The sequence below is a fragment of the Tauraco erythrolophus genome, chromosome 7 (assembly GCF_009769465.1).
Source record: "Tauraco erythrolophus isolate bTauEry1 chromosome 7, bTauEry1.pri, whole genome shotgun sequence".
Lineage (NCBI taxonomy): Eukaryota > Metazoa > Chordata > Aves > Musophagiformes > Musophagidae > Tauraco > Tauraco erythrolophus.
The window spans coordinates 34,092,833-34,106,265 of NC_141471.1; the positions used below are offsets into that span (position 1 = coordinate 34,092,833).

General features: G+C 38.5%; 1 protein-coding gene across 1 annotated transcript in view; it reads left to right on the forward strand.

Annotated features, from left to right (window-relative positions):
- Positions 1–13,433, forward strand: part of HDAC9 (histone deacetylase 9) — a 412,038-nt gene that overhangs the window by 41,338 nt on the left and 357,267 nt on the right.

Below are 13,433 nucleotides of genomic sequence, written 5' to 3' on the forward strand. Positions count from 1 at the left end.
CGGAATTACCAGTACCTGGAGTTGTTTTTATTCTTATTGCATGTGTGAGCTTGCTTGGGTGTGACGTAAGTTTTGCTTAGTCCTGTTTTAAACTTGTGCTGGAAGTACTTCGTCGCCTCCCACCTGTCTGCTGGTGCAAAGCATGCTGAGCACCCAGAACTGAAGTGATCGACTCTGCAAGGGATTCATACAAATGGTCCAGGTTTGATCCACACACGCTCTTCAGGGAAATGTCATTTCTGAGACCTGGCTGTGATTGTTAAAAAGGGCCTAATAATACATCTTCAGAGTTTCTTACAATGATGCATCGTTGCCCTGTCTTACCTGCATTATGTCAAAGGCAAAATACGGATGACCTGTTTCATCTGAAGCCTAGTAAAAGCAATGGAGAGTGGCACACTGATTTTTAGGCCTTCTTACCTTGTTTTGTGTATGCGTAGACAGCAAAAGTGTTTTGTAACAGATTATAAACAGCAATCCTATTGCTTCTCTTTCTAGCTATTTTTTCTGAAGTTACTGTTTGCCTTAATTTGAATTGATAATCTTATTCTTTGTGTGCTAGCTGCTAGCAGTGTGTAAGCTCTGGCTGAGATGTAATTAGATAACAGTCTTTAGAGTAGGATTTACAGCAAAGTCGTTCACTACTTTGCTGCTTTGTGTTACTTGGTAGGTTCCAAACACAAACCTAAGCTGTAATGTTCAATAATAAAATAAATAAATAGTGGTGTTTTAACACTGTTCAGAATAATAGTAAGAACAAAATCTGGAAGTGATGAAGTGCATGAATATGACAGGCGATTGAACTTGAAGAAAAATAATTAGGGATGATTCACATCAGAGTTTGGCCATGAGATTATTAACTATAAAGATGTGGACATAGTTGCTTTTGTTTGAAATGTTTTCCTCACAAACAATTAGGAGGTTTGGCAATCTAAGAACAAACGCACATGGAAATTTTGCTCTTGGGGTATAGTATAGGAGGGCTTATTGTACTTGTTACTTTTTCCACACTGGGGGAAAAAATTTCCCCCAAATGGTAAAATGTGTTATTGGCATGTCTAGTTATATCAGAATCGTGTAGTTCTTCTCCTTTACCAGAGAGATAGAGATTATTATAGGGTATCTAGAAATCTGTTTTGTAAAGGGGCAGGTAGGAGCCCCTAGAGGGAGCCAGCAGTCTTCTTACAGCTGCAACTGCAAACTTTACACGGAGTTGAAACCGTTTCCTAGCGGAAATTAGTCTTTTTCCTTCTGAGACTGTATTTATTCCTACTTTTTTAGTTTGAGGTTTAAGCATAGTCGTCTGTACTACTCAAAAATATATTTCACAATTTACATATTGAACTTCATAGATATTGACCATGATGTTTCAAGGAGGCGAGCGCGCGGCGATGCGTGGTGGGTGATGGAGGGGGCTGTGAGTTTGTCCTGCTGCGCTGGCACAGCACTTTATGGCGGTGTGGAGGGGGGCGTGTGTGCGCTGCTTTGGGTAGTGCTCCGGGGAGCGAGGAGATGTTCCTGTCCCTACAACAAATCACATCTGTTTCGGTTTTGAAATACAGCATTAGCAGTTTCCTTGTTGACTGACTTCTTTTCAAAAATTAAAGATGTTAGAATTTGTGAATGTTTGTTTTCTGTTTAGTCCAGGCACATGAGGAAAAATCCTACTTTTCACTTTTTTTTTTTCCTCTCTCTGTATGTAGAAGCAGGGAGTGAGAAAGCAGTTTCATGTGTCTACTCCTCTTCACCTTTCCTCTTCTAGTCTTAGTGCCCCAATCCCCGCAACCTCTTACACCCTTCGCTTCGTAAGCGCCGACCTTTTATCCCGCAAGCAAATTTGTTGACAACTTCACTATAAAATATACCTCCTTCTGGGAATGTCATGCTACGCACTCACCAAAATGTTTCCCAACCTTAGCGAATCGGCAAAATATTTTAAGAAACTCTTTGTTTCTATGAACCAAATACCCTCATGGTTATTTGATTTGTCACAGCATATAGGGTTTCTCCCGTAGCCGTATTGACCTTCATATGCTATTGTGTTGCAAACCAACTCTTTTTGTAATCAAATCAGGAAAAGAATGCTTAATTAACAATAAATGATCCCATTTTGCTTAACTTTTTTAAATTCTGGAGGTTTAGCATTTTGACCCATGGTTTGAAAACACGGGAGAACATAGAACTATCTTTAATCTAAAGGCTATCAAGCTACTTTCAGCACGACACCACATTTACGAGCAGACTTGGACCTTGTAACTCCTGAGTGCCACAGAAATGAGCAGGTTATGAAAGGCTTTTCTCCTGAGAAAAATATATGTGCTATTTAGCCATAAATCATGATATACTCTCATTATACCACAAAGAATTAAGGAACGCTAAGTAAATGACTTTTTCCCTCCTCCCGTGTGCTGCTGAGTCATGTTGTAAATGCTGGATTCTGTAGTTGAGTGATGCAAAAGCTACCGTCGCAACCTTTTATTCCCTGGGTGCAGATTAATCCTTTGTAATGTAACGGAGGGAAATCGATGACATTATTTGCTGTATCTTGGGTATCGAGAGCATGCAAGCAGGAGGGAGTGCAGAACCAGTCACCATTCTCAACTACCATTGTGTGAAGGCTCAGGTCAGCAAAGATTTAAGTCATTATGAAGTTTTGAATTCCCTTGCACTTTTTTAGTATTCTTCTAATTATCTCTGTATGTTTTTCTTGACATTATACAGTGTGCTTCTGTCCTACATGAAGTAAAATATCCATGATGTAAAAGAGCAAAAGTTATCCTAGCAGTTACTGCTAGTGCTGTGACACAGTTAAAATGTACAAGTGAGCCAGAGCAAAATGAATTCAATTGTCTTTCATTGAATTAAGTGTAAACTTTATCATGGCTTTCAATATGAGAGAAGTTTGTGATAATCTGTGTAAGTGAAGTTCTCTCTCTTGCATAAATTTCTTCAAATGTTTGATACCAGCTCTGAATAAATGCTACCTGTTATAGTGGCCGGGTTCTGCTCTTCCTCAAACAAACTTAAAACATTTGATGTGAATGTTAGAGGGGAAATAGTCAAATTTGGAATATAGAAATATGTTAGTGTGCATTTCAAGCATATAAATTATACCTTTAGCTTGAAAGTACTGTATAAATGTGCATCTTATGAAGGGAAATTAAAAACTATCAGGTAGTGAGAAAAAAACCCAACACACAAAACCGAATGAGAACAAAATATTGTGATTTATAAAGCATGCTTCTTACAGCAGCATTTCTGAGTTTCGTGTGCTAAACACCTACACGTGACCTTCAATTGACCTCAAAGTTTATGAGCTAAAGGTAACAATTATGCAACAGCTAAAATATGCAGACAGGACTTTACTGCCTAGAAAGAACTGCTGTCCTGAGTTTTGTTTGAATTAACACGTCGCTGATTATGAAACTTCACTTTGTTCTGTTGGAAATCAGGGGGAAAGGAGCGCCGGTAGCTCCTGTGCAGAAATCTCAGAACAAAGTGGGGGGCGAGCATAGGAGGGCGGTGGACACATCGTGTTAGGTCAGTTCTGCAGGAGATGTTACCGACTTGCTCTTTGTGCCATTTCTGAACAAAACAGATTTGCCCAGTGAATGTCTCCAACCAGAGATTTAATGCTGAAAAAGCTCAGTTGCAACATAAGCTTTCAAGGAGGGTGAAATGAACTTTGTCGTCTAAAGCACTCGCTCAAAATAAAGTGGCCTTGTCATGGACTTGGTTTTATTAATGTTTATCATGTGTTGCAGCCTCTACAAGGTGTCATCAAACTTTAACCTTCCAGTCGTGGTGCATTCACGAGGCGGTAAGGTGACTGTATAGCATTTGCTGTTATGTTACAGCTCTTTTTCTGAAGATAGAAATTAAACGTGAGAAACAATGTGTACAGACTGTAGTTTGGACAGCGATGACAGATATCGCTCATAATTTAAATGGATAGCTCTATTTCTCATCCTTCTGTAAACAATAGACTTGTCTGTTTAAAAAGAAAAAAACCCCTCCCAACCCCTCCCTCCCCTCAAAACCTATTGCATTGTTCTTCTATCCCACTGAATGATGCAATAGACAATAAATCCCAGTGCATAATGACATTTTGAAAGTAGAGGCACCCAAATACACATATATAGTTTTACAGAAATACTTTTTTGTTGTTCATGATTTCTAGCGACATGGAATCTCAAAGCAATACAGGCAGTTTGTGACGTACATACTGTTCACTAATTTTGGCAATAAATGAAGCATCCCTTTGATCTCATTTTACTTTTCGCATTTGCCACAACCACCTGCGTTGTCACGAGAGGACTGCCGAAGTTGTAGTTTCAATTTTCCTACTGTTTTTCATGCTCAAAGACCTTGGAACAAGTCCACACGGTGTCTGCATCAGGTGCACGGTGATATTTATATCTACTGATCTCTCAGATGTGTTTAGGGAAGATGCTGATATTTGGAGAGTATTTTTAAGATAAAAAGGGCTGGAACCTTAAGGTCTGTTCCTCTCTGGCAAAATCAAATGTACTATCAGTTGTGCTGTCCTATGTCTGCAACAAGGACTGAGAAAACTAATGAAATTCCAGGGCATTGCTTTGAACAGTAGGTGTTAGGTTGCTGTGTCTTTCCCAAACAGATGTTGTAACTGCAGAAGAAACAGACCAAATACACATGCCCCAACTCTGGAAACATTTAAATCTAAATTTAGGCCATATTTCCTTTATATTAAAACTGCAACATTATCATCATTAAAATATTAGCTAATGATAAAGTTGTTCTTTGGATACTTTTTTGCAATGTAGACATAATGGAATATAATGTGAAAACGAGGCACGTTTTCCCTTGAGAACCAATCATTATAGATGCTATGAATTCTTTTTTGGCATAATATACAACTTTGGTGACAAACTTCCCTAAAAGCATCAGAAAATGTTTTCTTTCATATTTATTCTTTAATGGAGAAGTTTCTAATGACTGCAAAATCCTCTAAGCAATCATGAAACCTTGTCATTTTATATTTTCTCCAAAATTAGGTGGGAATGCTATTCTTTTGGAAATTAAAATAAAGTAAGTCGCTTTGCCCAGCTGGCTTTCCTGGGAACTACAGGTTTTTTTTTTTTAGGCAGAATAAAATCGATCTCTTCTATACTGCCAGTGTGAAATACAGTCTGTCCTTCTTGCTACCTTAAAAATTTTTTACACTGCTGTTCTAGGCTTCATGGACCTTAAGGTAAATTATGACGTCTCAGATATGATTCTTTTTCACAATTTCTATAAAAATAGCTAGTTATCTATGCTTGAAAGAATTTCCAGTGGGAAAAAAGAGAAACTTTTCCCTCAGGCTTGTGTTGCAGTGTATTCTAATGAGCTGAGAGACCATCCCTGACCTTTGCAAGTTAGACTCCTCACAGTGCAACAGGCATGCTTTAAATCAAGCCCTGTGTGTCAACTTTGCTGTAGTGGATTACCTAGAAAATATTTTTGTTATTATGTAATACGTATCTAAATGCTGTGCTGATTCCTTGCATGATTTTCATGACTGTCTACCTGCTTTTCATTTGGAAGATTCAATAGGAGACTTTCCTCCAGAGCTTCAGAAGGTGCTCTCAGTGGATCTGATAATGAAACTTGTTATTGCAAAAACCCTAATTTAACAAACCCAGAACAAAGCTTCATTTGGGAAGGTTTATGTAGCCTAGAGGAGAGCTGATACCTCCTGGAGTATTCAGTAGCTTTGGGTACCCGACTCTGCTTTGGTCCTGGTTACATCTGGGGCTGACGCTGGTGTGTCCATCTGTGCAGCTACTTGACAGTGTGAGGCTGAATCTCTTTCTTGTTTTGCTTTTAAATGCATCCATTGCAACCCTGGAACAAAGTGGGAAATTTTTTTAAGTCTAGTTTTTTGGCAGTGTGACATAAAAATCTTTTTCCCCAGGAGAAGGTCTGCAAGGCTCTTTTGGTTTGGAAAGAAATTGTCTTTCAGAGAGGACCCCAGAGACCTTTGCTCCGAGGCATCTGGTAGGCTTCAGTAAAATTCAGAAGCTATTCTGTTGAGCCTTGGTCCTGTAATGCGTCACTCATGCTGTTTAAGGCAGTCTTAGAAATTAATAGTACACTACATGTATGTAGTGTTTCTTGTCCCTAAATCTTTAGGTCCCTTACTGCACTGGCTCTCCAGAATACATCACGTTTTTTCAAAGTTGAAAGTGGGAAACTTAGACATGATGTCCGTATGTTGTACTGAGTTTTATTAATACTGAAAAACTGACGTATGATTTGGACTAATATTTTAAATTAGTACTATCTTCAGTAAAATGCAGAGATCAGGAACAAGAGATGTTGCATGTATACTTTCCACGTGAATGCTGCAACCTTGTCTTCACAAGGTCAGAAAAGCTTTGCTGGCGCTGAGGGGAACTCTGTCAGTTTTCTGAGCGTAAATTTGATAATGAAACACAACCTGCTATTCCTTGATTCGGAGTGCTGCCTCTTAGAGGAAGGTGCTAGGCTGTGGGATTTAAGGTTATGAATAGTGTATGAAAAAGATACCATGGGCTGGATGAGGCATCGTCTTGCAATGCATCACCTACTCCAAGGTAGATTGTAGTGGTGGTGCTTTTCCTGGGTTGGGAAAGGCAAGGAAGTGCACATCAAGGCGCCACTGGGTAAGAATGTGTGCATAGGTGAATAACATGTAGTAGCTGCTGGGTTTCGCTCTTGTGCCCTGTGTTTTTCACAGTTTTCATCTGCCAAGGAGCAATAATCTCAGTGCTTAAAATGGCATTTATGATGATGAATATAGCTGAGGGTTTGGTGGTTTTCTGCTGTGTATGTCAGCTTGTTTTCTCAGCTTCACATATGATATGGCCTTAGTTTCTACTGCATATTAATATCACCATATGTGAGAAATAAAACCCAGAGGAAGGATAAGTGCCTTTTCCAAGACCACACAACAAGTCAGTAGCAGAACTGGGATGAAACCACAAGAATTCCTGGCTCCTTATTAGATTTTTACGGCATTTTGGAGGGCCTCATGCAGACATGTAGATAATAGTTTTTGTAAAAAAGTAAATTTAAAACATGTTCAAAGGGTGGTTTACACTAAACTGTGTTCTATAGTATGATATGAATTAGTGTCTGATGGCAGTGTCTACCTGCTGGCATTCTTTTGATTGATTTTTCTAGCCATTTGGTGGTACTGTGCTTCTGCTAATAAAGAAAAGCTAAGATAAAGAGGTCAGTGGTAGCCACAGCAGTTGCTTAAACCACATGTCTTGTCCTTAGTAGTGTTCTCACAATTTGATCCTTTAAGGAAGTGTCTGTGAAAGGTAGGACAGAAAACCCCTATATGCAGTCCAGGAGTATTGGGTAGGTGGTATAGACAAAAAGTTCTTTTGTAGCTAAATTCAGCAACTAATGTTGCTGTGGGTACAGTTGCTTGTTGAGACAAAAGATGATGAAAACAATTTGTTGAAAAGTTTGTATCAATTACTATCTCCTTGAATGGGAATAATAGATTTGAGAGGGTGGGGAGAAGTAGAAGTAAACACTGAGCATCATATGCTTTCAGAAAAATATTTGTCATGTCTTTAAAAAACTGTTTATATTTAACCTGAAACATTTGCATTCATTTACATCAGTGCAGAATCATGTAAAGTGGATGACTGTCTTTTTATGTTCACTCTCAAATGGTGCAAATGGCAAACTAAGGAGAATTATCCCTGTTGCTTTCTTTTCAATAAGTTCTTATGACAATTATATACGGTACAGACTCCTCTAATTAAAAGCAAATAAATACACAGAGAACTGAATTGATGGCATCATTTAGAGTACCTATGTGATTTGGAGAAAAGATTGTTTGTAACCTAATGGAAAATTTAACAAGCCAGCCTCTTCCTTGGTCCGCTGCACAAGCAGCCTGGAAACTTGCGGACTGTCACGACAGAACCTGGCACTGTTGAATGCTTGGCCAGATTAATTGAATATTAAATTTATGCCTTACAACTACCTTTTATTTTTTTGTAACAGCAGCAAATTTAAACTGCATCTTTAAGTTCAAGACGCTCAAGCATGAGATTCTTCCTGCTGCACCTTTCACAGACTCTTAACTCAGATTCCTTTGAACTAGGAAAAGGAAATCACATGTTGTTTCTGGCCTGGCCTACCTGGCAGCAATCAAAACGAGGTCAGAGAACTCGCCATTTATAATAATAGATGGATTTTAAGTAGTTGATACCTACTTTTTGCTTTTTAGCTGAGTTTTGTTTGTTAATAGAGTGAAAGAATTTACTCAAGCTACTAAAAGCTCCCAGGATTTTTAGTTATCTGTATTTCACATGAGCATTTTAATGTGCCATTTCCTTTGCTGTGCAGAGCAAGAGGATTTTTTCGTCTGTGCCAGTCCTTTACTGAGAGAACTCCTAGCCAACTTTTCATTATTCTTGAAAGACTGATTCCCTTCCCTAGTTGCTTTGGTCCAAGAGCAAATGCTAACTCAGCACTGGCGGGCTCCCCTTAGCAGAAACGCATTCCTTCCTTTGCAGGATTTGACACCGGGAGAGCACCTGGTGCTCCGGGCGAGTCCTGGAGGATCGATAGCTCTTGCAGTGGGATGCGCTTTGATGGTGAGAAGGTAGTCTGCTTTGCTGAGCTGTCCAGATGATCAGCTCGTTGTCTGGACTGCACAGCTCACTGTCTGCCAGGCCAAATACCTGTTTCTCAAGACCCTGACCACGAAAGTGAAAGGATTTTTCCTATCAGAAAACAAATTGAGAGTGCTACGGAAAAATTTGCTATGAGAAGTAATTTGTATTCGTATACATAAAACTGAGCTTTATCAGTCCCTCTTCAAGAAGTGCTATTTTTTTTTTTTTTTTGGTGAGAAGTACTGATCTTTTACAATTTTGAGATTTCATGGTTTTTGCCTTTTTAAAACACCAACAAGAAATACTGTGAATGTAATGCTGGAGATAAGGAGCTATGTAGTCATTGAAATGACAAAGAGTTTGCTTTTATAAATTTGGGAAGTTTTTGTCTCATTTAATCTAGAAGTGAAATTATAGGAAACAGAAGGAACTGCCATACCTAAAATGTCGGTTGTTCCAATTACTTCATCTTAAAAAAAGAAAATTCTGCACGTCCTTGACTTAATACCGAAGTATGGCACTGAAATGTTTTTTCTGTCACTTCTTTTTTTTAATTGGAATGTCAAGTCAAGAGTCCGTATGACTGGAACAAACTGTTTCAGTATAATCACATTGCAAGCTATATTTATCAGCTTCTTTGACTGTTGAGATTTTATAGCAACCAACGTTTCCCTGCTCAGAATCCGAACACATGCTCAGATGATGTATGATACAACTGAAGAGTTTTAATTTGTGTTGTAATTTTTTTTTTTCAAAAAAAGAAACCCTAAACCTGTAATAGGGCTGTTACTCTGGTTTTGAACTTCCTATGAAACAGTAAAAAGAAAAATAATTTTAAGGGTAGGCATCAGGACCTAGATCTTTTCTCACCACTCAGCCAAAGCCAGGTAAGTTTTTTGCTTGCTTTTTACTTTGTGTCACCCTGACTGTCCAACTGTCTGAATTCAGGTACCTTCTTGGAAAGCAGATGTTACACTTGGGACCTCCTCCAGCTGAGAAGCGAACTGTTATCTAGGTCTCCCACTTCCTGCTAACCCGGGCTTTCAGGGGAAAGTTGGCTGGGATCTTGAAGCAATGCTACTTTTCTGGGATTTAAAAAGAGAGCCACTATGACTGCATTTTGAGAGAAACCTAATTTTGTTGGTCCGTGTTAGTTACATACAGAGCACAGCTACTGTTAGGGTGATCGAGGATCTGCTCTACCTGATTTCTAGGCTAGTCAGGGATCAGGCTCGACCAAAGCACTGCATAGCTTGCACCAAAGAAGTTGAAGTTTACATAGAGCCTGACTTTTGGGCACCTACGGCATCCTCAGACCCAAGGAAAGGGCTTGGTGAGTTTTGGTGCTGCTTAGGCTGTATGAGAGTTCAGGAAAACTGTCTTTGGAGATTTGGAGTTCGAAAAACTTTAGTTATTTACATTCTGGTTTGGATCCAGTCTGTAATATGACTGAGTATTAGATTCCCTGTGTTGTGCAGGAGAATTACTCGTGCAAGTATTTCCTGAAGTACTATGCACTCCCTTAACTCTCAGCTAGCAGGCATATCAGCCTGGGTCTGTTCATGACCTAATGTGCTTTACAATGACATAATCTAATGAAACGGTGGCTACTGAGTTCAGAAGTTGTGCTGTGCCGCTGGAGTGGCTTTTTGAAGCAGACTTGAAAACGCGTTACATGATTACTACATCTTCGATTAATGCTATAATTTGGGATATTTTTATTCTGTTCCTTGTTTTCTATGGATTCATTAAGACTAGAAGGGGCAAACTGATCATCACATTCAACTGCAGGAATATGAGAGTCAATAAATGTTGCTGTAAAGCATTTTCTCCAGCATTCCTAGAATTTTTGGCACGTATTGTGCACGTATTACCTTTCATCATGAGTTAATGCTGGTTTTGCTGTAAGGAAATTCTGACACTATGAAATAGAAACAGAGGGAATTATTAGGTTGAGGACAGGTGTTCTGTTTCATAGGATGATCTCTGTCACTATATTATTCACCTTGTTAGAAGGAGAAGAACATGGAAAATCAGTGAGTAATTCCATCTTATTCTACATGAGGGAGTCCTGCAGCAATCTGTGCTCAGCAAGCCTTGGATTAGGGTATTCTTAACTTTGGAAAAATATTTAAGTTTTTCTGAGCAATCTTCTCTGGATTTCCTTCAGAGAAATGCAGAGCACTCACATGCAAATTGAAGCTTTTTTTTTTTTTCCTTGATCCTGGTATTCCATGAGAGCCAGTTTTGCCAAACTCATATAGATAATTTTCCTCCTGTAATCTCTCAGGAAGTCAGTGCAATCATGCCAGTTAGGAGATGAAAAGTCACTACTGAAAGAAAAACCTTGGTCAGGTTTGATTTCATGGCACACCTCTGCATTGTGGTCTTTAATGTTGCTGTAAACGTGAACTAAGAAGGCAGGCTTGATTGTCGTGGGCTTTCTGGCATGCAGAGTTGCTTCGATCTTTCTTTCCAGAGTGAAGCACACACAGACTTGCACTCTCAGTTTTTGCATCTAAGATAGGCTGAGTAGAGCTCTTTTTTAAAGCAAGCAGAAGACATTGTCCTGCAATCTGTGGGTGAGTGAGAGACTGGATGGGAGTGCGTTGCCTGACTTTTATTTTGCCGTTGCTGGCAATATACCTGAACGTTGCTTGGCACGTTTTGGATAAAGATTATATTTGGCCTGTAACAGTTTACCTAAGGAAACTATTTGTCCTCTAGTAGGTGACGCTTTAAAACCTTTAATGAGATGTCACATGAATCGAGTGGTTGGCACTGATGGACGGGGTTACCGAAGCACTGCCAGAGTGCTGGTGCAGGAGTCCTAAGGTAAAGGTCTTGCTCAGAGCTTCCTATCATTTAAGCACCAAAGCTGTAATTACATAAACAGAACTGCTTCAGCCAGCCCAACGTGTCATTATGGATTTTCCAGCTAATCTCTCCATTCATCTTAATGGTGCAGAACTTGTGCTTCGTGTCACTCTCTGCCTTTGTTCCACTCCTTCATCTCTTGAAACGTCTGTCATGAAGAAAGTGTTTATTTTGAATTATGTGTTGGAGAAGGTTAGAGTGCACACTTCTGAAGCTTGGTATGAAATTTCCTAAACAAACCATACCGGTTGCTTCATGAAAATGACTGAGGTATGGATTTCAGATTAACATTGTGCATTAATTTTTTTGGAAGCACTTTAAAATAATGACCGTGGTGTTGGTGAATAAAGGAATCCCGTTGAAGTGCATGTGACATCCCCATTATTAACAAATCAGCTTATTCATTGTAATGAATATTATTATGATAAATGTTATCTTAATGCACGATGATTAACAGTTATTACAGAGACTTTTTATTAACTGAAACGTTTACTTGTATTACATTTTAACTTAATACAGCACAAGATTTAAACACTTTTCTACTTGGATGTTTTTGTATTGGCCTAATGCTGGTATTGTGTTGCTGTACAAACACTTGCAGGACAGATGTACATGGGGAAGTGGAGAGCACAATATGAAGGCTCAGGGACCTACCGGAGCTTGAGGCACAAAAAGGATTACGCTAGGAACTGCGGAGAGTCTCCGAGTCACAACTAGCTCACCACTGTGGAATGAAATGATTTCACTTCAGCCTCTCTGCTTCTCTTTTTCCAATGGCTATCGTTAATTTAAGCTGTGATCTTTTCCTTACCCTTCTACAAGAGATGGTCTCTGCTGGATTTCTTCAAGTTATACATAATATTCCAATTCTATTCCTGTAGCCAGTTGTATCTATTTTTATGTGACACTTAAACTTTTTCTGAATTTATTTTTTTTTTTAATTTTAGATCAGCATTAGCTATAGTTCTGTGTCTTTTCATACATATATTTTATATTAAGATGCCTGAAAAATTTGTTAGGGGGAATGAACAAACAAGCAAAGTGCACTTGTAAGAAACCAAACATGTTTAGAAGGCTGCTGGGATTCTCAGGATTTGTTTTCCCTAAATTCATATGTAGAAACAAATAAAAGAGAATAAGCTTATTAAACGCATCTGACTACTTTGCTTTCTTAGAAGTGAGGATGCTGCACCTCCACTTCGCTTAAGGTCTTTGCAGTTCAATTTTCAGCAGTTTATGGAGGTATATACTAAATCTTAAGAATATGAATATTTCTGTATGAATCAGTAAGGTTACTCATGCTCAAAACTGAAACTAGGTCTTTGTACCATTTTAACTGAAGCCTAAAATGTGTTCTGTAATCTATTCTGTTTTTTTATCCCCACACTTCTTTTTTGTATTTCAGAAATAGCACATTGTTATTTTTTCTTGTGAATTAAGGATTTCTGAATGGCTGATATCAATACTAAGGTGAATTTGAAAATGCAGGTAGTACTCAATAATGCAGCTAGACATGGTGAAATTAATTTCTGTAATTAAAACAATACTTCCAGTTTGAATTCAGTTAAAATCTAGTTAGTGATTTCTGCTTTGAAATAAAATTCTTACAATCCTGTTAAGCTCAGGGGAATTGTCGGCTTATATTTGAACTCAGGATTGGTTTCCTTTAGGGTCCAATATTAAATAGAGCAGAGTGTCTGTGGGTACTGCACCTACTTCAAAAGTAATATCAAGGTCTTACAAATCCTCATTAAAAGTAAATATAAACCAAAATAATTGAATTAGAGATCCATAGGCTTTGAAATGTCCACATTCTTTTCCAATCTTGAAATGTGTTATATTTATTATAGCTTGTATTTATTCAAAGTGTGGTGTAGAACCAACTTCCTCTTTATGTATAATTCCACT